A 25,113-nucleotide genomic window follows, 5' to 3' on the forward strand; every position below is an offset into this window, starting at 1 on the left:
TTCCCTGCCTTCATCTTGTCATGGTGGACTTTCGTTAGAAACACAAAAGGTAATTATTAATAAGAAGAGGTGAACAGTGACAAGGCTGCAACTAGTCTCTTGCATGCCTCCTGCTTAAGAGAGGACTCCACTCCCTGGGGTAATTACCCACTCTAGTTCCCAATTGGTCCTCCAAGCCAGGTGACCCCTACTCTGCTGTGTTGCCCTCAAAGGGACTATCAACACAAATCACCACATTTCACTCCTTTATATAATATTCAGTAACTAATTTACACAGTCCTAAATTCGAACTAAACATTATAGACATGGTAAAAGCAAATCACTGCAGATGCTGGAATCTTAAACAAAGCAGAAAATACTGAACAATCTCAGCAGGTCTGACAGAATCTGTGGAGGGAGAACAGGGCTAACAATTCGAGGCTGGATGACTCTTCATCAAAGCTGACATGAGTCAGCTCTTTACACACATGAGTTGGACAATTATAAATCAAGTGAGGGGTTTTCCTGTTTCTTGTGGAGCGGCATAATTCTGCTGTGTGAAATGCTTCCACAGGATCGTCATTAACAGGAACTGTAATAATGGTTACCCCTTCAGGCAATTCATCACTACTTCCTTCCACAGTTATGTATACAACAGGTTGATCAGGTACTTCGGTGCTGACATGTTCTTGATGGCAGCACTGACTGCTGGGGGGTCCCGCTACTCCTCAAGTAGTCCACGTGTTTACGAATTATCCATCCCCCCACGTCTAATTATAATGACGGGGTCCATTCTCAGAGACAATAATTCCAGGGAACTAACTCATCCACTACCTAGTTTGATATTATGTATTTAATTTTTTTATGTTGCAGTGATGATGGCTCATTGATAAAAGCTTGAGGCTTATGTGTTTAAACATTAGCACTTTGGTTGGATTTGACTATGTGCAGTTCCAGATCTGGGGCGGAATTATCCGACCCCCCCCGCCGGGGGCCGTTGGCAGCGCCCCCCCCCCCCCCCCCCCCCCCGGCGATTCTCCGGCCCGCGATCTCCGGCCCACGATGGGCAGAGTGGTCGCCCGTTTTCAGCCGGTCCCGCCGGTGTATGTTACGACAGGTACTTACCGGCAGGACCTGGCTGCGCGGGCAGCCTCTGGGGCCCTCTGGGGAGGGGGGGCGCAGGCGGATTTGGCCCTGGGGGTGCCCCCATGGAAACTTAGCCCGTGATCGGAGCCCACCGATCCACACGCGACCTGTGCCGTGGGGGCACTCGATTCCTCAGTGCGAGCTGGTGTACCGGTCTGCGATGGGCGGTGCGGAGTCAACTCCCCCCCTGCGCATGCGCTGGGATGATGCCAGCACATGCTAGCGTCCCGCACATGCGCCAACTCACGCCGGCCGACGGAGGCCCTTTGTCGCCAGTTGTCAAGCCTCATCCGCGCCGACCAGCACAGCGCAAACCACTCTGGGGCCGGCCTAGCCCCTGAAGATGCGGAGGATTCTGCACCTTCGGGGCGGCCCGATGCCGGAGTGGTTCACGCCACTCCTTCGCGCCGGAGATGCCCGCCCCGCTGGTTTCCAGAGAACCCCGCCCATCTTCTTGCATGGAGTTCTTCCATGCAGGCTTGCTGCTTACTGAGTTCTGTCCTACACTGCTCTCTGACCATGTGACTACATGCTTCACACTGTGGGCGATACCACTGTCTATTCTTGTGCCGCTCCATTGGCACAACTGTAACAGCAATCTTCTTCCGAAACCTATTTTTAATTTCTTTCTCTGAATTGCAGATTCAGTTGTCAATTTCAATGTTTTTACCTCTTCAGCTAATTTTCCATTGCCAAGCTTCCCTTCTTCAAACTCTTCTTCTCCCGATTCAATTCTTCATTGGACATATTCTTATTTTCTAGTTGTTTTTTCATGGAGTTCGGCTTATTCTCCAAAGTTTCATTCAGTTCTCTACTTCTGAACTTCAGTTTGTAAATATTTCCAACATTTTTTAAAGTTTATTGTCAGTCATTTCATCTTGTTGTTTTAATGACTTCTCCAGAGCTTTAATTCTTTTTGCTGTTTCCACTTTACGTTCAATAGTTCCTAGTTTATTTTAAAGTCTTTAATTTCTGCATTTCTTTCCAGGGGAATCCATTATGTTCTTACTCCGTGGCGGGATTGTGGGACAGTGGTTAGTATTTGCTGCCTCACAACGCCAGAGACCTGGAGCGAAATTCTCCGACCCCCCGCAGGGGATCGGCGTGCCCTCCGCGGCGATTCTCCGGCCCGCGATGGGCCGAAGTCCCGCCGCTGAGAGGCCTCTCCCGCCGCCGTGGTTTCAACCACCTCTGGTGGCGGCGGGATTGGCAGCACGAGCGGGCCCCCGGGGTCCTGGGGGGGGGGGCGCGGTGTGATCGGACCCCGGGGGGTGCCCCCACGGTGGCCAGGCCCGCGATCGGGGCCCACCGATCAGCGGGCGGGCCAGTGCCGTGGGGGCACTCTTTTTCTTCCGCTGCCGCACGGCCTCCACCATGGCGGAGGCGGAAGAGAATCCCCCAGCGCGCATGCGCCGGTGGTGACGTCAGCGGTAGCTGGCGAAGGCCTTTCGGTCAGCCCCGGTGCTGGGCGGCGGGCGTCAAAGGCTGCTGCCGCCGGTTTTGGCACAGTCGACGTGGCGTCAACCACTCCGGCACGGGCCTAGCCCCCAAAGGTGCGGAGAATTCCGCACCTTTGGGAGGCCCGATGCTGGAGTGGTTGGCGCCACTCCGCTACGCCGGGACCCCCCGTCCCGCCGGGTAGGGGAGAATCCCGGCCCTGGGTTCAATTCTAGCCTCGGGTTACTGTCTGTGTGGAGTTTGTACTTTCTCCCAATGTCTTCCTCTCGGTGCTCCGGTTTCCTCCCACAGTCCAAAAATGTGCAGATTAGGTGGATTGGCCATGCTAAATTGGCCCTAAGTATTCAAAGATTTGGTGGGGTTACAGGGATAAGGTGGGGTTGGTGCAGACTCAATGGGCCAAATGGCCTCATTGTGCTCTATAAGCATTCTATGATTCTATGTATATTATACGTAGGGCAGCACGGTAGCATGGTGGTTAGCATAAATGCTTTACAGCTCCAGGGTCCCAGGTTCGATTCCCGGCTGGGTCACTGTCTGTGTGGAGTCTGCACGTCCTCCCCATGTGTGCGTGGGTTTCCTCCGGGTGCTCCGGTTTCCTCCCACAGTCCGAAGATGTGCGGGTTAGGTGGATTGGCCACCTATCCAGTGGATAGGTGGATTGGTGTTTATTAATAAGAATTGTGTAGCAATACAGAAGCCACAAAGCTGCACCTAGTCCCCAACATGTCTCTTGCCTAAAAGAGAGCTTCAACCTCTTGAAGTGATTACTCAGTCTGGCTCCCAAGAGGTCCTATAAACCAGGTGACCCTTACTCTGCTGTGTTGCCGTTGAAGGGACAATCACCACAAATCAGTTCTTTTGATATAATAGCCTACTACATTAGATGGCATGGTGGCATAGTGGTGAGCACTGCAGCCTCACAGCGCCAGGGCCCTGGTTCAATTCCAGCCTTGGGTGGCTGGCTGTGTGGAGTTTGCACGTCCTCCCTGTGTCTGCGTGGGTTTCCTCCGGGTGCTTCAGTTTCCTCCCACAGATCAAAGATGTGTAGCTTTGGTGGGGTTGCAGGGACAGTGCGGGGTGTGGTCCCAAGTAAGGTGCTCTTTCAAAGTGTTGGTGCAGACCCGATGGACTAAATGGCCTCCTTTTGTACTGTAGGAATTCTATGATTCTATGAACCTTGTGAAATACAGTCTCCCAGTATCATCTCAGCAATTCCGAGCATATTTCACGGATTACTGTTTCATGCCTATCCAGTTACGATTCTAAAATGAAGCCATCGCAGGCTGTTTAAATCATGGCTATGATTTGTGTGGAGTATTAAAGAGTTAGTTATCTGCTGCAGATTGGAGCAAAATACTTTACCGAATTTATGAAGAGAGTTTACCAGCAGGATGTGATTGATGACATGACTGCTTCTGCTCAACTTGCAGCCATAACTAAGAGGTAATGAAAATATAACAGAAATTGGTGAACACGTCTGCTGCACTGGAATTCTGCCCTGGATTCCAACACAGTTGTCTTTCAGTGCAATTCTGGAGGTGACTCCTTCTTGCCCAATCCACCTTAAAATCTAGCACACAATTAATAAAAGAAAAGTAAGGAGTTGCATATCGAATCATTGTGCTTCTAACAATCAATGAAGAGGATAGTCACACCTTGAGTCCAATATGAAGGATCTCTGTGGATGCAGCTCCTTCTGTGAGAGGGGAAATGTGGATGTGTTGCTGATTCAGGACTGGAGACATCCATCAGCAGTCAGGTTAGCAAATACTGGGCGGGATTCATAGAATTATAGAATTTACAGTGCAGAAGGAGGTCATTCGGCCCATCATGTATGCACGGGCTCTTGGAAAGAGCACCCTACACAAACCCACACCCCCACCCTGTCCCCATAACCCAGTCACCCCATCCATCACAAGGGCAATTTTGGACACTAAGAGCAATTTATCATGGCCAATCCACCTAACCTGCACATCTTTGGACTGTGGGAGGAAACCGGAGCACCCGGAGGAAACCCAAGCACACACGGGGAGAACGTGCAGACTCTGCACAGACAGTGACCCAAGCCAGGAATCAAAGCTGGGACCTTGGAGCTGTGAAGCAATTGTGCTAACCACAATGCTACCGTGCTGCCCGCCGGGTCGGAGAATTGCCGGGGGGGCGGCGTGAATCCCGCCCCCGCCGGCTGCCGAATTCTCCGGCGCTGGAGATTTGGCAGGGGCGGGAATCGCGCCGCACAGGTCAGCGGCCTCCCCCCCGGATATTCTCTAGCCCACGATGGGCCGAGTTCCCGTCTGTTTTTGCCGGGTCTCGCAGGCGTATATCAAGGTACGTCCCTACCAGCGTGACCCAGCTCCGTGGCCGACCTCCAGGGTCCTCGGGGGGGGTTGCGCGGGGCAATCTGGCCCTGGGGATGCTCCCACGGTGGCCTGGCCCGCGGTCAGGGCCCATCGATCTGCGGGCGGGCCTGTGCCATGGGGGCACTCTATTCCTACGCGCCGGCCGTGTAAGCCTCCTCAATGGCTGGTGCAAAGGTGAACCCCCCTGTGCATGCGCGAGGATGTTGTCAGCGGACTCTGATGCTCCCGCACATGCGCAGACCCGCATCGGCCGGCGGAGTCACTTCCGCCCCGGCTGGCACGGTGCCAAAGGCCTTCTACGCCAACCAGCGGGGCGCAAACCACTCCAGCGCCGTCCTAGCCCAGAAGGTGTGGAGGATTCTGCACCTTTGGGGCTGCCTGACGCCGGTGTGGTTCCCGCCACTCCACTGCGCCATTTCTGCCCACCCCGCCAATTCCCGGAGAATCCCGCCCACTGTCATTGTTTGCCAACTGATTATTTACACTGGAAGAGGTGGTCATTGTAGTGATATGCATCACTGTATGTACAAAAGGGGTTAATGTAAATACACCACAACTAAGTAACCACTAGAGGGAGCACCAGGGCATTCTTCAAAGGAATGGCAGCTGGTGAGCAGGACACGGACAGGCAGCTCAGATGTAACACAGTATAAGCGGTGGAGAGAGAACAAACTCATATAAATAAAGCATCTTCTTCAACTGTAAGACTACAAGCTTTATTCACAGACAAGGAATAATACATGGTACCAGGTGAGTTCAGAAAACTTACTAGAAGGTTACACAAAATGCAGACAAAGCAAGATCAAAAACAGAAGAAAACTCGTACGTGGGAAGATGAAACTCGTTGGAACTCCAACGCAGCTGAAAACAACCGGTAATTTAAGTCATAGATGGAAAATTTTTAAACAAACGTTCAAACTGTATATTGTAGCTCATGAGTTGAGCACGGCCTCAGAAGAAAGGAAAATAGCACTTCTACTAGCAGGACATGAAGCTAGAGAAATCTATAACTGCTTTAATTATTTGAAAGGTGAAGACAACACCAAATTTGAAGTAATACTTAAACATTTTGAAGATCACTGTAACACCAGTAACAATGCTGTTTTAAGACGTTCAATGCTCAGAGACCAAATTGCACAGCGGATGAGTGATGCGAAACTCAAACAATCATTATCAGAACAGAAAGGCTTAATGCTGGAAACCATGATTGACAAGTGCAGATCGCAAGAAAAAATAATTATGTTTTTAACAAGAAAAAACGACAAAAAATATATTTTCCACGGGATTGAAGAAGTTAAAATGGCGTCTGAGCACATTTTAAACTGCCCGGGGAAGAAAAGATGCAAATCTGGGTCTGCACGTGCGTGGGCAACTGCAACTGCGCATGCGCAATTGAAAAAAAGAAGTTTTGGGCGCAGATCATTCTGTGCGCAGTTGAACAAAAAGAGCGCACAGCTCAAAGTGGGATCCGCACATGCGCAGTTTTCGAAAAAGCGCACAGTAAAGGAAAATCGATTTGCGCATGCGTAATCGATTCCTACGTTTTACGTCACGAATGTCATGACGTCGGACAACTCAGACCATGCCCACCTGAAGGGGAAAAATGCCCAAAAATCACAAACAAGACTCTTAAATGCACTAAACCAACAAACTTTACCTCAAAAGGCACAACAATGCCTGAACTTCTACCAGCAGTTGAACGTAACTTTTGCAGCACCCTGGAACAAGCAGTTTGCACCATCCAAAATGAAGAGCATAATGACGAATCCGAAACCATTGAACATGAAGAGGACAATAACAAATCCAAAACAAAAAAAGTTGATTTGTTTATCAAAAAATACTACTCAGTCATGGCTGAGTTATTCGGATATGCTAATCAGAGCATCAGCGACAAGGTTGAAAAGCTCAACACAACGCTACTCATAGTGGCTGAATCCAATATCATGATGCAATGGCAGATCGTCGATACATTGGATGACAGCAACCTGTCAAATACCCAAGAAAACGATGCCACACAGCAAGTACTGAATGACTCTGTTGAGAGAGCACAGATCGACTCCACAGAGAGAACACTGCATGACTCCACACAGAGAGCGATGAAAGACTCCACATAGAAAGCGACGCAAGCCTCCACAGAGAGCTCGTTGACAAACTCCAAAATGGAAGCAACTATAGACACCAGTGCGAAGTCCATGCATGAACTAGACCATGAAGGTCTATCAACCTTATCTGAGCAACCAGAAGCAGAATATGAAAGTCTACCAAGCTCACATAATCAACAAGAAGACAATGTAAGTCTACGCACTGTATGTGAGACAAGTGATGAAGAAATAACAATTCCCATACAAGATGTGCAAGATCACAGCGAGACTGATAGATCTCAGCTCGTCTGTACAAAAGAACTTGACAATCAAAGCACAACCACTCATGAGTCTAGTGAGACCGCATCAATTGAAACCTCATCTACTCTAAACTACCCAAAAGAAAATGAAATCTTGAAGATTTTGACTCCAGAAGTGGAGCACCAAGAAACGAAAGATGATTCAAATGAACCAGAAATTACTCCAAAGAGGAGCACCAAGGAAGCAAAGAAGAGGAATCAAATCCACCACAGATGACTGATGTCAGCAAGATCAAAGCAACATCAGATCATTTTCACAATCCTCAAGAAGAAACGCTCAATGAAACATCAGATACCACAAAGGACACTGACACCAATAAATTTGAGAATGACTCAAATTATCCACACAGAGCGGTCATTGAGTGCAACAAGAGCAACAAAAACCATAAGAAGCACAACAGAAACAAGAACAACAACAGCAACAACAAAAATAACAAGAAGCACAACAAGAACACCAACAAAAACTACAAGCACAACAAAACCTACAAAAACAACAACAAAAACAACAGCAAGAAGCATAACAAAGACAACAACAGCAACAACAAGCACGCCAACAACAAAAACAACAAAAATAGAAAAACAACAAGCACGACAAAAACAACAAGTATGACAACGAAAACAACAAAGACAGAAACAACAGAAACAACAACAAGAGACAATGACCTGTACAACATGGTACAACTCTGCATATGAAGGACAATGCTACAGCATACTTCAAAACAATGACAAGACTACAAACATACCATGGCATGACAACAAATCTCACAAATTCACTTTTGCTCCGGAAGAAACAAGCACACCAGCTTTCAGGCAGATGACACACTAAATCGATACCACAAGCATAGAAAAAAGTCCACGTCAGTCAACATCAGTGGTTCGATCATTCGAACACCTGGTGCTGATTTGTTGTTAACTTAAAAACAAGAACACTGATGATATTCACAAAGAAGTTACAATATCAATCTCACCACATCAACAACAGAAAAAAAACTCAACTGAACAAATTCATAAAGTTTGGACTCATAATTTTTTAAAATTAAGATTGTACTCATAAATATTAATTGGCTCTGTATAATCATCAATATCATCACAACGTGTACTTATCATCATTTATCTACCTGTTTTGTACAATTTTCTTTAACAAAGTGAAGAAAATATGTAAAAAAAATAAAGGGGGATGTAGTGATATGTATCACTGTATATACACAAGAGGTTACTGTAAATACACTACAACTAAGTAACCACTAGAGGGAGCACCAGTGATGTATATATATATATACATATACATAGACAACCAGGAAGTCAGGGCACTCTTCACAGAAACAGCAGCTGGTGAGCAGTACACAGACAGGCAGCTCAGATGTAACATAGTATAAACCCTGGAGAGAGAACAAACTTATAGAAATAAAGAATCTACTTCAACTGTCAAACTACGAGCTTTATTCGGAAACAAGGAATAATACAGTCATCATAGACCTTCCACAGGAAAATATAGAATATAATGCTGCCAATTAACTTCATCCAATGTAGGGCCACTCAGCTTTTACTTAATGCTGGCTAAGCTTCACAATATGCATCTTGGCACCTTCTGCAGCTCCTGACCCTCTGTATAAAGTGAGATTATCTGAATGTTTCAGTTTTCAGACGCTGCAAGCAGAACCTTTGCCCTTTCACTTACCTTTACACCAACCATTAAATCGGGGTGAGGGCACACAATCATGCCGTTTTCCATTGCCCTCATGGTAGCACAATGCAGGCGAGTGTGACTTGAGGAAGGAACCAAACCGTCAGGGGCATGTGTGCTCATGGACACACTATGTCAAATTGGTGTGACAAAAACAAGTGGCAGGAGACACAGCATTCACAGTGTCCACTGCCCTCACCCCAGCCCACAGCATCATCAGTCTAAGAGTGACATGTCCATTCTTGTATGTGAACAGGCACAAGTTAGGTGTTGCACTGAATAAAGTGAGAAACCTTACTAGATTATATGCTTTCTTCATTGTCATCCCTGCATGTCACAGAGGACGATTCGGGAGGGGCAGCACACAGGTTCTGCACCAGGACGTCGAGAGTTTGGTCCAGCAGTGCAACACATTAGGGGCATTCTCTATTCCAGGGGAAGAAGGATTACACTTCCAGTGTAAAAAAAGCAAGCTTAGCAGAGGATTGCATCCATGGTAAACGCAGCAGGGAAATACCATCATTCATGGATCCAGTGCTACAGCGATTCCAAGTGATCATTAACAGCTGGACAAGTTGGGACACACTTAGCACCTACCGCTCCTATACCATTGACGATCATACAGCCAAGGCACTCATGTAGGACCAAGCAGCTATGGGGTGACATGTGAATGTCCACTGTGGCCCATCACTCATCAATGTGGTTCATCAGTCACAAACAATGATGTGCTTTATCCCTGGATGCGAGATAGAATGGCTCTCAACATACTGTATTCTGTCCTGTCAAGAGGGGAGGACACATGCTGCCAGAGAGATGACCTGGACTGGGGGTGATTATGGTGGCTAAGGCAATTCTCTAAGTTGAGAAGACGACAATGTAGTTTGCCAAAGTGCCTTCTCAGCTCATTATCAGAGATGGTGACTCACCCAGGGTAGATATCAAAGGCAGTGTCAGAGCCATTTTTCATTGTGGTGTCAGTGGTGGACATGTGCTGTTAGTGTACATCTCGCTTAGCGAGTGAGTGATCCAAATTGCAACGTCTTGTGAAATCCCATTAGATCTCGCGAGACGTTCCAAGCATTGAAAGTTTCACGAGATTTAACGGGCTCGTCAGCTCACCGAGTTGGGCGCGATGAGCCCATTGATTACGCCCCTTACTCTTTTAACGGTCAGTTGAATGCAAATTAAATAATTAGTTGGTGCCAAGATTCAATTATTTGATTGTAAAGAAAGATCCTTTAGATTTACGCACATTGCGACGATTATAGAAAACAAAGCAAGAAGATCAAAAGCTGCTATTTCTTTCTCTCTCTGTCTCTCAAACAAAGTGAGGCCAATATTTAGTTGTAATTGCCAATATCCTACCCAGGCCCAAAGTGAAATTCATCCTATTGGCTCTTTTAAACAAAAAAATCAATATGAGGTTTACTTGAATGATATTGTAAAACAAAATCTGTTTCTGATGGAAATCTTGAAATCTATTTCATGCTAATCCACCCACAGACCCCGGACAAATTGCAACAAGTGCAAAGATGTCAGAAAAGTTGGGAGAAAATTTTCTTGATCACCTTCACTGTGCGATCGCCCTCTGCTCACTAAAAACCTGGGACACCAGTGAGACGCAAAATCAGTCATCTCAACGAGGCTGCAGAATCCAGGAACTCTGTGAGGACTGCCAGGGGGAGATCTGCTAGTACCACACAAAGCTCCTCAATCAATAAAACAAACTTGTTCTTTTCATCTCTAAGCAAACACGTATCTCAAATAAATTCTGTTTGTTTTGAGCTTTCAGCTGTACACAGCTAAGTTCTGAATAATCTTACCAGCGGCAATGGACAATAATGACTTTCTATGAAGATATTACTGTGATTGGAATTGGAATTTCAGTCCCCGGACTAGTGTCAGAAGTATCATCAGAAGGTCTAAGGTAATAAAGTCTGGCCATAGTGACCATCTTGGTTATTAATCTATCCAGAGTATTTGCAATGAGCACTGAGCATAGTCTTACAAAATATTGTGTGTTAACTGCTCAGCAGCAATGCAATGATTGATCCTTCTGATGCTGGGGGATTTTTCACTGACCTTCAACACACAGTCCAGCAAATAATCTTTACATACAGTTCAAAAGCCTAGTTCAGTCACAAAGATGAAAGTGAGCACATTAAGCCATAAACCATAGCAAAAAGAAACTTCATACACAAAAGCAAGAGACACTCAATAAAGTCCAGGATACATTGTCAAGCGTAAACTTTTAGTGACCTGTATAAATTCAGTGAAAGTGTAGAGTTCTAATTTCTGGAACTGCCTTATTAGAATATCAGGTTACAGTGTTCCTGTTAAAGCCCTAATTTCCAGCTCAAAATGAAGGGCTGAGGGTGAAGTTTTAACATTCCCCGGAACACAACAGAAACACAGCCAAGCTTCAGCAATGTATTTAATGGAAATATCTTTCCTCTAATTCCGACAGTGCTTGTTTGTAAAATGGCTAAATTTACAGAGAGAAAGGAAGAATGCATAACCCGTGGCTAATCAAGGAAGGGGAAGATCATATCAAAGTGAAAGGAAAATAATATAATTTCGCAAGGACAAGTGACAGGTCAGGAGGTTGGACAGAATATAAAGAAAAGCAAAGAATGGCTAAACGATTAATAAGGAGAGAGACATTAGAAAGAACCAAAAGCGAGCTAGGTATATTAAACAGATAGAGGAGCTTCTACAGGTATTTAAAAAGGAAACAGGTAACGTGAATGCTGGTCTTCTAGAGAATAAGAATAGGGAGTAAATTCGTACAAAAGAGCCCAACTCAAGAGATGAGATTAAATTGAAGTCAATGGGAATCAGGGAGAGAACTTTCTATTAGTTGGAGGTTCTTCTTGCACAGAAGAAGATGGTCATTCGTTGGAGTACAATCATTTAAATCCCAGGACATCATTGCTGGAGTTCTTGATCTGGTTTTTCAAGGAAGTGAGGAAGACGATTGATGAAGGTAGGGCAGTGAATGTTGTCTACATGGACTTCAGTAAGGCCTTTGACAAGGTCCCTCCTGGCAGACTAGGACAGAAGGTGAAGTCACATGGGATCAGAGGTGAGTTGGCAAGATGGATACAGAACTGGCTCGGTCATAGAAGACAGAAGGTAGCAGTTGAAGGGTGCTTTTTGAAATGGAGGGCTGCGATTACACAGGGATCAATGCTGGGACCTTTGCTGTTTGTATTATATATAAATGATTTGGAGGAAAGTGTAACTGATTAATAAGTTTGTGGGTGACACAAAGGTTGATGGAATTGCGGATAGCGATGAGGACCATCAGAGGATACAGCAGGATAAGGATCAGTTGGAGACTTGGGCAGTGAGATGGCATATGGAGTTTAATCCGAACAAATGTGAGGTAATGTATTTTGGAAGGTCTAGTACAGGTGGGAAATTTACAGTAAATTGCAGAACACTGAAGAGTGTTGAGAGGCAGAGGGATCTGAGTATACAGGTCCACAGGTCACTGAAAGTAGCAACACAGGTAGAGTAGGTAGTCAAGAAGGCGTATAGCATGCTTGCCTTCGTCTGCCAGGCCATTGAGTATAAGAATTGGTAAGTCATGTTGCAACTGTATAGAACCTTAGTTAGGCCACACTTGGAGTATTGTGTTCAATTCTTGTTGTCACACTACCAGAAGGATGTGGAGGCTTTGGAGAGGGTGCAGAAGAGGTTTACCAGGATGTTGCCTGGTTATGGAGGGACATTAACTACAAGGAAAGGTTGGATAAACTCGGTTTGTTCTCGCTGGAATGACCGAGGTTGACGGGTGACCTGATAGAATTCTACAAAATTATGAGGGGCATAGATAGAGTAGAGAGTCAGAAGCTTTTTTCCCAGGGTGGAAGAGTCAATTACTTGGGGACATAGGTTTAAGGTACAAGGGGCAAATTTTAGAGGAGACGTGCGAGGGAATTTGTTTTACACAGAGGGTACTGGGTGCCTGGAGCTCACTGCTGGAGAAGGTGGTGGAAGCAGGTGTGATAGTGACGTTTAAGGGGCATCTTGACAAATACATGAATAGGATGGGAATGGAGGGATACAGACCCCGGAAGCGTAGAAGGTTTTAGGTTTGACAAGCAGCATAGTCGGCGGACACTTGGAGGGTCGAAGGGCCTGTTCCTACGCTGTACTTTATTGTTCTTTGTTTAAAAATAAGGAAATGGTGGCTGTTTTGCATATGTTTTCACTGCAGCGGACAAAAATAACATGCCAGAAACAATTGTCAATCAGCAGGTAAAAGGGAGGGAGGAACTTAAAACGATTATAATCACCAGGGAAAGAGTACAAAGAAAATTATTTGAACTACAAGCTCACATGTTCCCAGGTACAGATGGACTTCAGCTTAGGGTGGGATTTTTACCCCACACCACCCCCTGCGGCGTGTTTACTGGTGGCTTGCCATTCACCGACAGTGGGACCTTCTAGTCCCACTGATGCCTACAACATTTTGTGTTGGTCGCCCATCCCACCACCAGGGAACCCACTGCGGGGTGTCGCCTACAGCAGGACCGGAGATCCCGCAAAATGCCGTGAAATCCCATCCCTAGAGTCATAGAAGAAGTGACTGCTGAGATAGTTGATGCATTCGTTTTCATTTTCCAAAATATCCTAGACTCTGGAAAGATCCTATCAGATTGGAAAATAATACATGTGACTTCTCTATTAAAGAAAGGATGGAGATGGAAAGCTGGAAACTATAGGCTAGTTCCATAGAAACCATAGAATTCACAGAATCCCTACAATGCTGAAGGAGGCGATTCACCTCATTGAGTCTGTCCTAACCCTCTGAAACAGCACTCTACCTAGGTCCACACACTTGCCCTATCCCCATCAATCATGGCCAATTCACCTTCCCTGCACATCTTTGGGCACTAAGGGGCAATTTGGCTTGGCCAATCCACCTAAACTGCACATCTTTGTATTGCGGGAGGAAACCGGAGCACCCGGAGAAAACCCACGCAGATAGTGACCCAAATCTGGAATTGAACCCGGGTCCCTGGTGCTGTGAGGCAACAGTGCTAACCACTGTGCCGCAAATGTATGGGAAATTGCTGGAATCTATTTTTAAGTAGGTTATAATAGGGCACGTAGAAAATCTCGATGCAATCAAACAGAATCAACGTGGTTTTGTGCAAGGAAAATCATGTTTGACTGTATTGGAGTTATCCATGCTGGCAACGTGGATAAAAGAGAAGCTGTAGATTTGCTATATTTATATTTCCAGAAATAATTTGACAAGGTTCCACATCAAAAATTACTTTATAAGTAAGAGCTCATGCTGTAGGGGATAACATATTAGCATAGGTAGTGGATTGGTTAACTAACAGGGAACAGAGAAAAGACACAGTTTGGTTTTTTTCAGGTTGTCAATATGTGACGATCGGACTATATGCCACAGGGATCAGTGCTTGGCCCTCAACCATAGCCAATTTATATCAATGATTTGGATCAAGGGAACGGATCTATGGGGCTGGATTTTCTGCCCCGCATTTTTTGCCTCCGGCAAAACGGAGCATCCACCGGCGGAGAATCCAGCCCATGGTTGTTAATTAGCTGATGACACAAAGAGAGGTATGAAAGAAAGTTGCAAAGAGGATATAAAGAGCCAACAAAGAAGACATAGATGGTATAAGTGAGCGAGCAAAAATTTGACAGATGGAGTACAACGCGGGAAAATGTGAACTTGGGCAGGAAGGAAGGAATAGTGGTGTACTATTTAAATGGAGAGAGATTGCAGGACTCACTGGCACAGTGGGATATGGATGTCCTGATTCATGAGTCACAAGCAGTCAGTATACAGGTACGGTAAGTGGTTAAGGAAATGGAATATAAAAGTTGGGGGCGGGAGTCGCTGATACTGACACCGAAATAGGGAAACACGATTGGGCAGAGAACATGTTCCGACGCCAAGAAGGCGGTGGGCGCCGATTTGACGCCCAATCACAATTCTCCGTCACCTCGACAGCGGTGTCAATGCAGTCCAGAATGCATGTACAGTAAACACCATTGGCATATCATTAACGAGCCTGACCTGGTATTCTCCAGGGCCTCTGCGATTCTGTTTAGCTGTTTAGCTGTTTAGCACATTGGGCTAAATCGCTGGCTTTGAAAGCAGACCAAGCAGGCCAGCAGCACGGTTTGATTCCCGTAACAGCCTTCCCGAACAGGCGCCGGAATGTGGCGATTAGGGGCTTTTCACAGTAACTTCATTGAAGTCTACTCGTGACAATAAGCAATTTTCATTTTTCATTTTCGTTTTCATTCTCCGCCTCCAATGAGCCGAGTTCCCGACGGCACGGTTCACTTGTGCTTTGAAAAATCGTGAAACCGACGTTGTGGCCGCAAAGGGAGAGAGAGGGGCTATGGAAAATGTCCAACATCGCCATAGTTTGCTGACAGTTGTGCCGCTGGCCAGGGCTTTCCCTCTGGGCCACAACCCCTAGGTGTCCTCTGGCCCCAGCTGACCCATCAGCTGAATGGGCACACTCCAGCACAGCCTGTGCCATCTTGTTGGGTTGGGGTGAGTGTGTGTAGCGATTGTAATGTGTATATACGGCTGCAGCTTGTCAGCCTCCCAAGTGTCAATCGTAGACCCAGCGAATCCCGCACCGTTTTTCATTGGAATCGATTGTATTCCATGTGGCACTGGTGCTAGCCCCTCCACAATCACTGAATCAGTCCAGGTTCGGTGCCAGTTTTGCTGCCTTGAAAGTCCACGAATCCTGCCCCGGCGTCAGCACTAGTCTCAGCAATGGAGAATCCAGCCCGGGACGTTTTGCTACAGTTTGACAGGGCATTGGTGAGGCCACATTTGGAGTACTGTGTACAGTTTTGGCCTCCTTAATTAAGAAAAGATAGAAATCATCTGAAGCAGTTCAGAGAAGGTTCACTCAACTGATACCTGGGATCTGCTGGGTTTGGGGGGAGGCAGTGTTATTTAATGAAGAAAGTTTGGACAGATTGGGTCTGTATCCATTGGAGTTTAGAAGAATGAGAGGTGCTGGTTTAGCTCACTCAGCTAAATCGCATGCTTTTAAAGCAGACCAAGCAGGCCAGCAGCACGGTTCGATTCCCGTACCAGCCTCCCCGAACAGGCGCCGGAATGTGGTGACTAGGGGCTTTTCACAGTAACTTCATTGAAGCCTACTCGTGACAATAAGCGATTTTCATTTCATCTGATTGAACCACATAAGATCCTGACAGGACTTGACAGAAACTGAAAATATGTTTCCCCTAGTGGGAGAGGTGAGACTCAATTTCAGAATAAGGGCTCTCCCATTTAAGATGGAAATGGGAAGCAATGTTTTCTCTTAGAGGGCCGTGAATTTTTGGAACTCTCTCCCTGGGTGAGGGTCATTGAATATTTTAAGGCAGATGTAGATAAATTTGTGAATAACAAGGGAGTCAAAGCTTATCGGGGATAGGTGGAATGTTGTGTTGAGGCCACTACCAGATTAGCTGTGATGTAATTAAATGACAGAGCAGGCTCGAGGGGCCAAATGGCCTACTCCTCCCAATTCGTACGTTTGTATCTGATTGCTTGCGTCAGATGTTACGTATTATCGAGAATATCTTGTGGGTGGTGAGCGCTACGTGCCCCAACCACCTTCCTTCCTTTTGTTCTGATTTTTCAGTGAACGTTCAAATATTTCTGACTGAATTTCCACATTTTTGTGTCAACAGTGGTCGAGTCATGACAACCTGGAGCTCAGTCCACTCGAGCTGCCACTGTGCCAGCTCCACCATATATCTCCCAGTTAGATTTACAGCCTGAAGCACTTCATATGCTCTGTCCTATTGCAGCCCGTTCCTTTGCACACCAACATAAAATTAGCAGTTCAGGAAATTATGTGTTGGAATTGTTTGCAGCTGCTATTATGCTTTGAAATGTCAGTATTGATGTTCTTTCGATTTCTACGCAGATATAATTTCGATGGCAGAACTTTAGCCTGCCTCTGCAAAGGTGAATTTTTCGTTGTGCTTCTCTGAGAATCCCCATTATTTCTATCTTGCTGCAAATGTAATTTCTAATTTGGGGTTTGACGCTTACCTGCTCCTCTGGCACATGGGCAACTCCCTGGCACTGTTGCTGCTGATTCCATTCGGGTTCTCACTGTTGACCATCTTTTGTTGTCCCTGTATGAGATCTTGCACACACACTTATATACAGATTTCACAAAACATGGATCAGACTCATGGATGCCAACTGTCAATTCATCAGTAGAAATCCTACAATTCCATTTGGTAAGAACTTGAATTATTCAGCCCCTGTAAATCAGTGACCCTGATGATATCAAACACCCGTTGTGATAAAACTAGCTTTCCATCAGTACATCACAAGCAATGTTGCAGGAGAAATGTTTGTATTCATGAGCGATTAATTTTGCACAGTTTGCAAGCTGCGCAGCTGAGTACAACACACGGTAGACAATGCTGAAAACATGATGGGCGGGTTTCTTCGTCCCGTCGCAGCAGATTTCTGCTTCAGCACGCCGGCCGGATGCTCTGTTTCGCCAGCTGGTTAATGGGGTTTCCCATTGTGGGGCAGCCCCACGCCGTCGGGAAACCCCCGGGCTGCCGGCAAAACGGAGAATCCCTACGGCGGAGAATTCAGCCCGATGTTTTCGAGTTGTGGATTAACCTTCGTAATCATCGTTCATTGGCCCAACTGATCCACGGCAGCATTTATGCGCCACAGCTCTCTTTGTCCAACCCTATCAGCAGATGTATTTTTTCTTTCTCTGTTGTATGCTTATCTCTGCTGTAAACCAATGTATTATTTACCTTTGTATTGCATCGATTACTTTTAATCAGGTAACCATGCTTTTATTTCTTTCATGTTAATGAATGCAAGTTGGTTGTGATGGAGCCCTGAGGGCAGAGTATGTCTCATAGCGGTCGGAGCATGGAGTGCAGAGGATATAGGGATGATGGGAGAAGAATTTTGGCCAAAGACACTGGCTAGCTGCAGCTGAAATATTACATCCAGTTCTGGTACCATACCTTTTAAGAGATGTGAAGGCTTCGGAGAAAGTGCGGAAGAGATTTACTGGAATGATTGCTGGGAAAAGACATTGAAATTATGTGAATAGACTAGAGAGACTGATGTTGTTTTCCTTAGAGCTGAGAGGATTTAGCAGAGGTGTTTAAAATCACACAGGGCTTACACAGAGCGAATATGAGAGAGACTGTTTCCAAATTGTTGAATGGCTGATAACCAAAGTGCACCGATTTAAGACGATTTTCAAAAACACCGGAACAGACATGGGGAAACGCTTTTATGCAACTGATGGTTAGGATTTGGAACATATTGGCTGATAGGATGGCGGAAACAAATTTAATAGCAGTAGTCAAAAGGGAATTGGAAAATTACTTGAAGAAAATAAATGCAGGACATGGGAAAAGAATGAGAGAGTGGGAATAGTTAGATTGCTCTTCAGATGCAGCGACACTGACTCCATGGACTGGGCAGTGTCCTTGTGCTGTACTATTCTATTATTCTACCATCTACCTTACCTGAAATGCATCTAAGCCATTTGCTTTAACCACTGCTCATTGTTGCATGCACCACTTTCTTAACTACTCTTGTGTCAAGGAGTTTGTCTTGAATTCCCTGTTGGATTTATTACTAACAATCTTAGACTCAGGACCTCTAGTTTTGCACTCCCCCCTTGATTGAAAGCATGGTCTTAACATCTCCCCCAAAATACCCTTTCATTATCTTAACCACTTCGATCAGGTCACCCCTCAGCTTTTGCTTGACGAGAAAAAAGTGTCTCAGCCTAATGACAATGCTCCAGATGCGGACTAATCAAGGTTGGATCCAGGTTTAACTCAGCTCCTTTGCTTTTCAATTCTGTCCCTTTAAAAATGAACCCCAATGTTTTTTTTAGTGACCTTACTGACCTTCATAGTTATTTCTAGTGATATGTGAATGTGCACACCTGGTTCACTTTGTATTCCTATCCCATTTAGATTCTAATGCAAGCAGTATATGGCTTCTTTATTGTTCCTACCAAAATGAATCACCTCACATTTGTCGATATTAAAATTAATTTGACACTCATACCACCATCCTGTAAGTTTATTCATATTCTCCTGTGGTTTCTCATAGTCTTCCTTCGTGCTAACCACCCCCTACCCTACCCTCACCCCAATTTGGTGTCATCTTCAAATTTTGAAATAATCCCTTCAATGCCCAGGTCAAATCATTGTTGTAAATTGTTAACAACAATGTTCCCCACGTCGATCCTAGGACAACACCATTTTTCATCTTTTGCCAGTCTGAGTAGCTGTCCATTGTGGTAACAAAATCATTGGGGAAAGGAGTTAAAAAGATTCTAATTTGATTGTATGTTGACGCCAAAGGAATCAGCGCACAATTTGTTGTCGGTATATTTGGATAACACGTTTTTTGACCCACGTCTGTGAAGCTTGGCGTCTTTCCACTGGACCTTGTGAGGAAAATCAAGGCTGTGCATTACCTTAATCAGAGCATTAAATTGAGAGCCAGTGAACTGCCTCAAACGTCTCAAAATTTGCACTAAAGTGCTGGAGCAACTGAAGGTAATCATCTGTTGATTGGAATCACTGCTCATAAAGCTGTTTACTGAGTTCAAAAAAAAAGGAGAATGCTGGAAAAACCCAGCAGGTTTTCAAACATTCTCTGTTTTTGTTTCAGATTCCAGCATCCACAGTATTTTGCTCATTTACTGATTATTAAGTTGTTCATTTAAACTATTCTTGTCAGGCAGATTTACACCGGCAATGTAATACTTCCCCAACATCTCTTGATCCACTGTAAACTAATAATTCAATCATGGCCATGATGCTGCTGCCATTTCCCTAAAGTCATCTGGAGTTCAACCATTCTGAAGTCCACAGAGCAGGAGGCCTCCTATACTCCCTCACATCTAGTTCACTGTATTAGGCCAGAGGGCAGATGCTTAGCTACTCCGCATACTTCCGCTTTGAAATCTTACCTCCCGACCTCTGTATAACCTCCTTCTCACGAGGTATCTGGGACCTCTAACTGGCCACGCCAATTTGTTTTCCAGCATATTGTGTGGTGTTCTCCATTTGGATAAATGTTCCCGTTGCCCTGCAATGTGTAAGTGCAAGACTTCAATCCTGATGCTGTTATTTGGTGATGGCACCGGCTGAACTTAGTTTTTTTATTTGACGTTGTATTTTGGGCTATTTATCCATTTTCACTCAAGGAAAACAAAGTATACATTCCAACCTCATCAAAAATACAAGCCAGTTCTATTCATTCACCATCACAGTGTCGCATGCGGCTGACTATTTATATTACTATTTCCCAAATTTACAGCAACAATGGTATTGGAGGCCAGAAGATTTCAACAAGAGGAGGTTCGGTTGATTCCTAAAGTTTCTGACACCCTCTCCACCCACTCTACACAAAGAACCTTGTCACATTTTTCACTGCTTTAAAGGAGATTCTTCAGATCCTGGTCCCCCATGACATACTTTTCAACCATTTCAGTACGAATTGGGTATACAATAATGGTTTAGCACACTGGGCTAAATCGCTGGCTTTGAAAGCAGACCAAGGCAGGCCAGCAGCACGGTTCAATTCCCGTACCAGCCTCCCCGAACAGGTGCCGGAATGTGGCGACTAGGGGCTTTTCACAGTAACTTCATTGAAGCCTACTCGTGACAATAAGCGATTTTCATTTCATTTCCTTTCATTTTCATTAGCTTCCTTGGATTAAACTACATAAATTCCAGGATCTTGGAGAGGGATCAGAATCAAATATTGCCACAGGGTGACAGTGGGGATAGATTGGGTGATGTGGGGGTGGGGGAGCAGTGGCAGGGGCAGGGTTGGATCTTGACATTGCATGATTGTGTACAATGAGTGACAGTGAGCTGGCAGCCAGTTTCACATCCCTCCCCATTCATATCTGCATTGATTTTTATAAATTGCTGTCGCCCGCGTAACGCTATTGCATAAATTCAAGACCTATCCAAACCTTTTCCTTTGTCGATTACCGAGGGATATTTTAACTTTTTAAGAGGCTCATTTATTTCTGGAGACTGGGTTCAATTGCTGTGCTGCTTTCTCCTCAGCTTTCCTCCAGTTTGGTAGTTTGGCAGGTGCCAAATACTTTCAGGTCACCACTGCGCTCAGCAGCTTCTCCGAACATTCTGCTTTTGGATGCAACTAATATTCTCCAATTGATTCAACAGGCAATAACTCAGACATGAAGTAATAGGATCAAAGAGCCTTCCTGTTTAGCAGCTCAAATATGACTGTTGCTACTGTACACTGATTACAGCCTCTCAATTTACCATCATCTCAGTAAGTGGATCCGAATATGCAGCATCAACTTCTTGGCACTAATGATATGCAGTCACTGGCACAAAACTATCTGCAGTGCCTGCACGTCTGCACTCTGAATATCAACTCCAGCATCTCTTAGAGTGTGTCCCAATCACAGGAAGTAGTCCTGGAACTGCGTTGTATAAAAATCAGTATGTAGCACTTTAATCTTAAGACTTTTTTGATTGAATTCAAAGCATTTGCATTCCTGTCCGCTGGTAAGCAAAATACAACCCGCAAAGCAAATACTGGCTTAAAAACAGAAAATGCTGGATTAAACCCAGCAGGTGTGGCAGCATTTGTGGAGAGAAACAGAGTTAACGTTTCGGGTCTAAACCAGCCATCCACAGAAATATTGGCACCAGCCTGCCGAACTGTTTGGAATGGTTCCACCCCTGTTGTAATGATTATCCGTTTTCTCTATTCCATTCTGTGTTAACAACATGAGTTTTCGTTAAAACAAGTTTCAACTGATGAGAGATTGTTTCCATCCTTTACTACCACTGGCACAGATTGACCAGCATCAGATTCCATATTACAAAACGGTTCAAATGGTTCTTTCACTCCCATTGATTTCCCTCATAGAGCACTCTATTCATGTGGGCTACTGCCCAATGCCAAATTAAAATTGGGCCAAAAAAAGAATTTAAATTCCCTAATGAGAACTGAATGTCCTGTAGATATTAAATTGTCCATTCAAAATCACAGACATTAAATGAATGAATGTGATTACATTTATGTGATTAATTCCATTGGAGCAGATTATTTTATGAGCGTGAAGTGGATTAAGTTTCCACCTCAAGGACTCTGAGTTTGTAGTCAGCGATGAAAGAACATCACCTCCTGTTCACCTGAAGAAAGTAAGAAGTCTTAAAACACCACGTTAAAGTCCAACAGGTTTGTTTCAAACACGAGCTTTCGGAGCACTGCTCCTTCCTCAGGTGAAGGAGCAGTGCTTTAACCTGGTGTTGTAATACTTCTTACTGTGCTCACCCCAGTCCAACGCCGGCATCTCCACATCACACCTGAAGAAAAGCAGCCCACCAAAGTTTTCGTAGGCTCGAAAACTCTCTTTTCCAGTGTCAGTTTGCGTCTGATGATGCCACAAAAGGGTCTGTGGCATCTTAGACTAGGGCGGATCAAGCTGGCTGCCCAGGCAATCAGATTAATGGATCCTCACAGACAGCAAAGCAGGATATTTAAAGAAAACGTCAATTACAATTAAAACATTTATTCAGAAAGTGGAATAAATTTTTTTAATGACTTGCATTAACACTTAATTAAATACTTTTCAAGTGTAGTCACTGTTGTCATGCGGGTAGCAACTTGCATTCAGCAAATCCCCACAAACAGTAATGTGGTAATAACCAGATAATGAGCGGGATTCTCCGACCCCGCGCTGGGTCGGAGAATCGCCAGGGGGCCGTACGAATCACGCCACGCCGCCCCGACACTGGGACATGATTTTCAGCAAAGCAGAGATTCGGTGCCATTGGGGGGCCAGCGTGGTTGGTGAAGCGCTAGTCGTGGGTTGCTCTACGTAGCACCCCTGCGATTCTCTGACCTAGATGGGCCGAGCGGCCATAAAAAAAACCCGAGTCCCACCAGCGCTGTTCTAACATGCTCTGAGCCAGTGGGACCTCGGCGTTGAAAGGTCCAGAGGTGGCCTGTGGAGGGAAGGGGTGTCCGACCCCAGGGGGGGCCTCCGATGTGGCCTGGACCGCGATCAGGACCCACCGATCGGCAGACCGGCCTCTCTGTCTCCTGGTCTCTTTTCTTCCGCGCCGGCGTCTGTACTCCTGCGCCATATTGGGTCAGGACCGGTGCGGACAAGGGAGACACCTCGCATGCGCGGAAATCGCGCCGGTGGGACTACGCATGCGCGGGTTCTCATCGGAACCACTGCGCATGAGCGTATTCTCCGGCGCCCATTCCACGGCCGGATCAGCAGCTGGAGCGGCGTAAACCGCTTCAGCGCCCTGCTGGCCCCCTATAGGGGCCAGAATTGCTGATCCTGGGGCCGTGTTGATGCCGTTGAGAAATGCGACGGCGTTTCTGAAGGTGGCAACACTGAGCCTCAGGATCGGAGAATCCCGCCCAATGTGTATTTTTAATGTTGATTTAGGGATGCATTTTGGCCAGAACACAGCCACAGAACACGGGGTCTTTTATATTCAGATAGACAGGGCATTGATTTAATGTCTCATCCAAAGGAGTAGCAATACTGCACTAGTGTGTCAACTTTGATCATTGTACTCCAGCTCTGCAATGGTATGTTGTATATACATTTATTGGCCCAGATCTCCCATTCTCTGGAGGATACCCCAGAAGATTCTGCGGGGGCCTCCAAGCTCCAGGCTTCAAAGCTTGAGCAGCAGCTGGTGTTTCTGCATTGCATCCATGAGGTTGAAAGGTTCATGCATAGTACATTTATCGATATGGTCATCCCGCAGCTTAAGAGTGTGCAGTGAGAGAGGGATGGGCGACCACCAAACAGGCAAAAAGGAACAGGCAGATAGGACAGGACTCCACCGAATGGATCCCACTCTCCAACCACAATTCAGTTCTGAATTGTCATGAGAGTGATGGTTCACTTGGGAGTGCAGCCAGAGCCAAATCCTTGGCACCACAGGTGGCACAGCTGTACAGGGGCACGCAAGGAAATCTGAAAGTGCAATAATGATAAGTGATTTGATAATTAGAGGAACAGATAGGAGTTTCTGTTGCCACAAATGTGAATCCAGCATGGTGTGTTGGTGTGTCCAATTTAAATACTTCAACCAGCTCTTTAATTAAAGTTTACCCAGATGTCTTTATTTCTGAGGAGAACAAAGTATGGATACGGATATAATGCAACACACTTCATTAAATATAGTTAACCCGTAAATTACCCACTATACATACAAGAAACACCCAGGATTCGACTATACTACCTGCAAAGGTGGTCTGGCAAGCTGCAGATCTGATCCCTGAGTCCCTCTGGTTCCTTTTTGTAAAGGTGATTCTCGCTGGCTGTTCCTTGCTTGCTTCCTTCTGGTCTGGTCAAGCGCACCTCACACACTAAAGCTTCGGGTCTTTTGCTTTCAGTCTTTTGCTCCCAGCTTTTCTTCCAGCCTTTTCTTCTAGTCTTTGTTTCCAGTCTTTGTTTCCAGTCTTTTTTGCTCCCTAGATGTCTGGAATGCCTATTTTTATCCCCCTGTCGCCACCCACCTCCTTTTTCCACCTACCCTTGGCCTTTGGAGGTCTCAGGAGGAAGGGTCTCAGTACCCAATGGTCTGGTGGCAGGGCACCTGAGCCCATCCCGGGAGGAGCGATGATTGCTTGATAGGTTATCAGGAAATGTGGACAATAGGCCAATGCATCTTAAGTAGGAGCGATAATCACTTGATGGGGTATCAGGAACTGTGGACAATAGGCCAATGCATCTCAAGTAGCAGCGATAATTACTTGATGGGCTATTCATGGGCTGCTTCAGACAGGCCCCAGCAGCCTGACTGAGTTCTGTATATTCTGATTCTGCAACTTCTGCAGACTGTGGTTTTTAAAGTGCCCAATTCTTTAATTTACGATATCCAATTTAATTGGCCTTAAAAATAGGCCCTGTTTATACAGTATTACTACAATCATGAGGGGGAAGATGGTGGGGGTTGGGGGTTGGTGGGGGGAGGAGTTTAACAGCCAGCGATTGTGCACCACATGGGTA

The sequence above is a fragment of the Scyliorhinus canicula genome, chromosome 2, assembly GCF_902713615.1.
Source record: "Scyliorhinus canicula chromosome 2, sScyCan1.1, whole genome shotgun sequence".
In the NCBI taxonomy this organism is placed as follows: domain Eukaryota; kingdom Metazoa; phylum Chordata; class Chondrichthyes; order Carcharhiniformes; family Scyliorhinidae; genus Scyliorhinus; species Scyliorhinus canicula.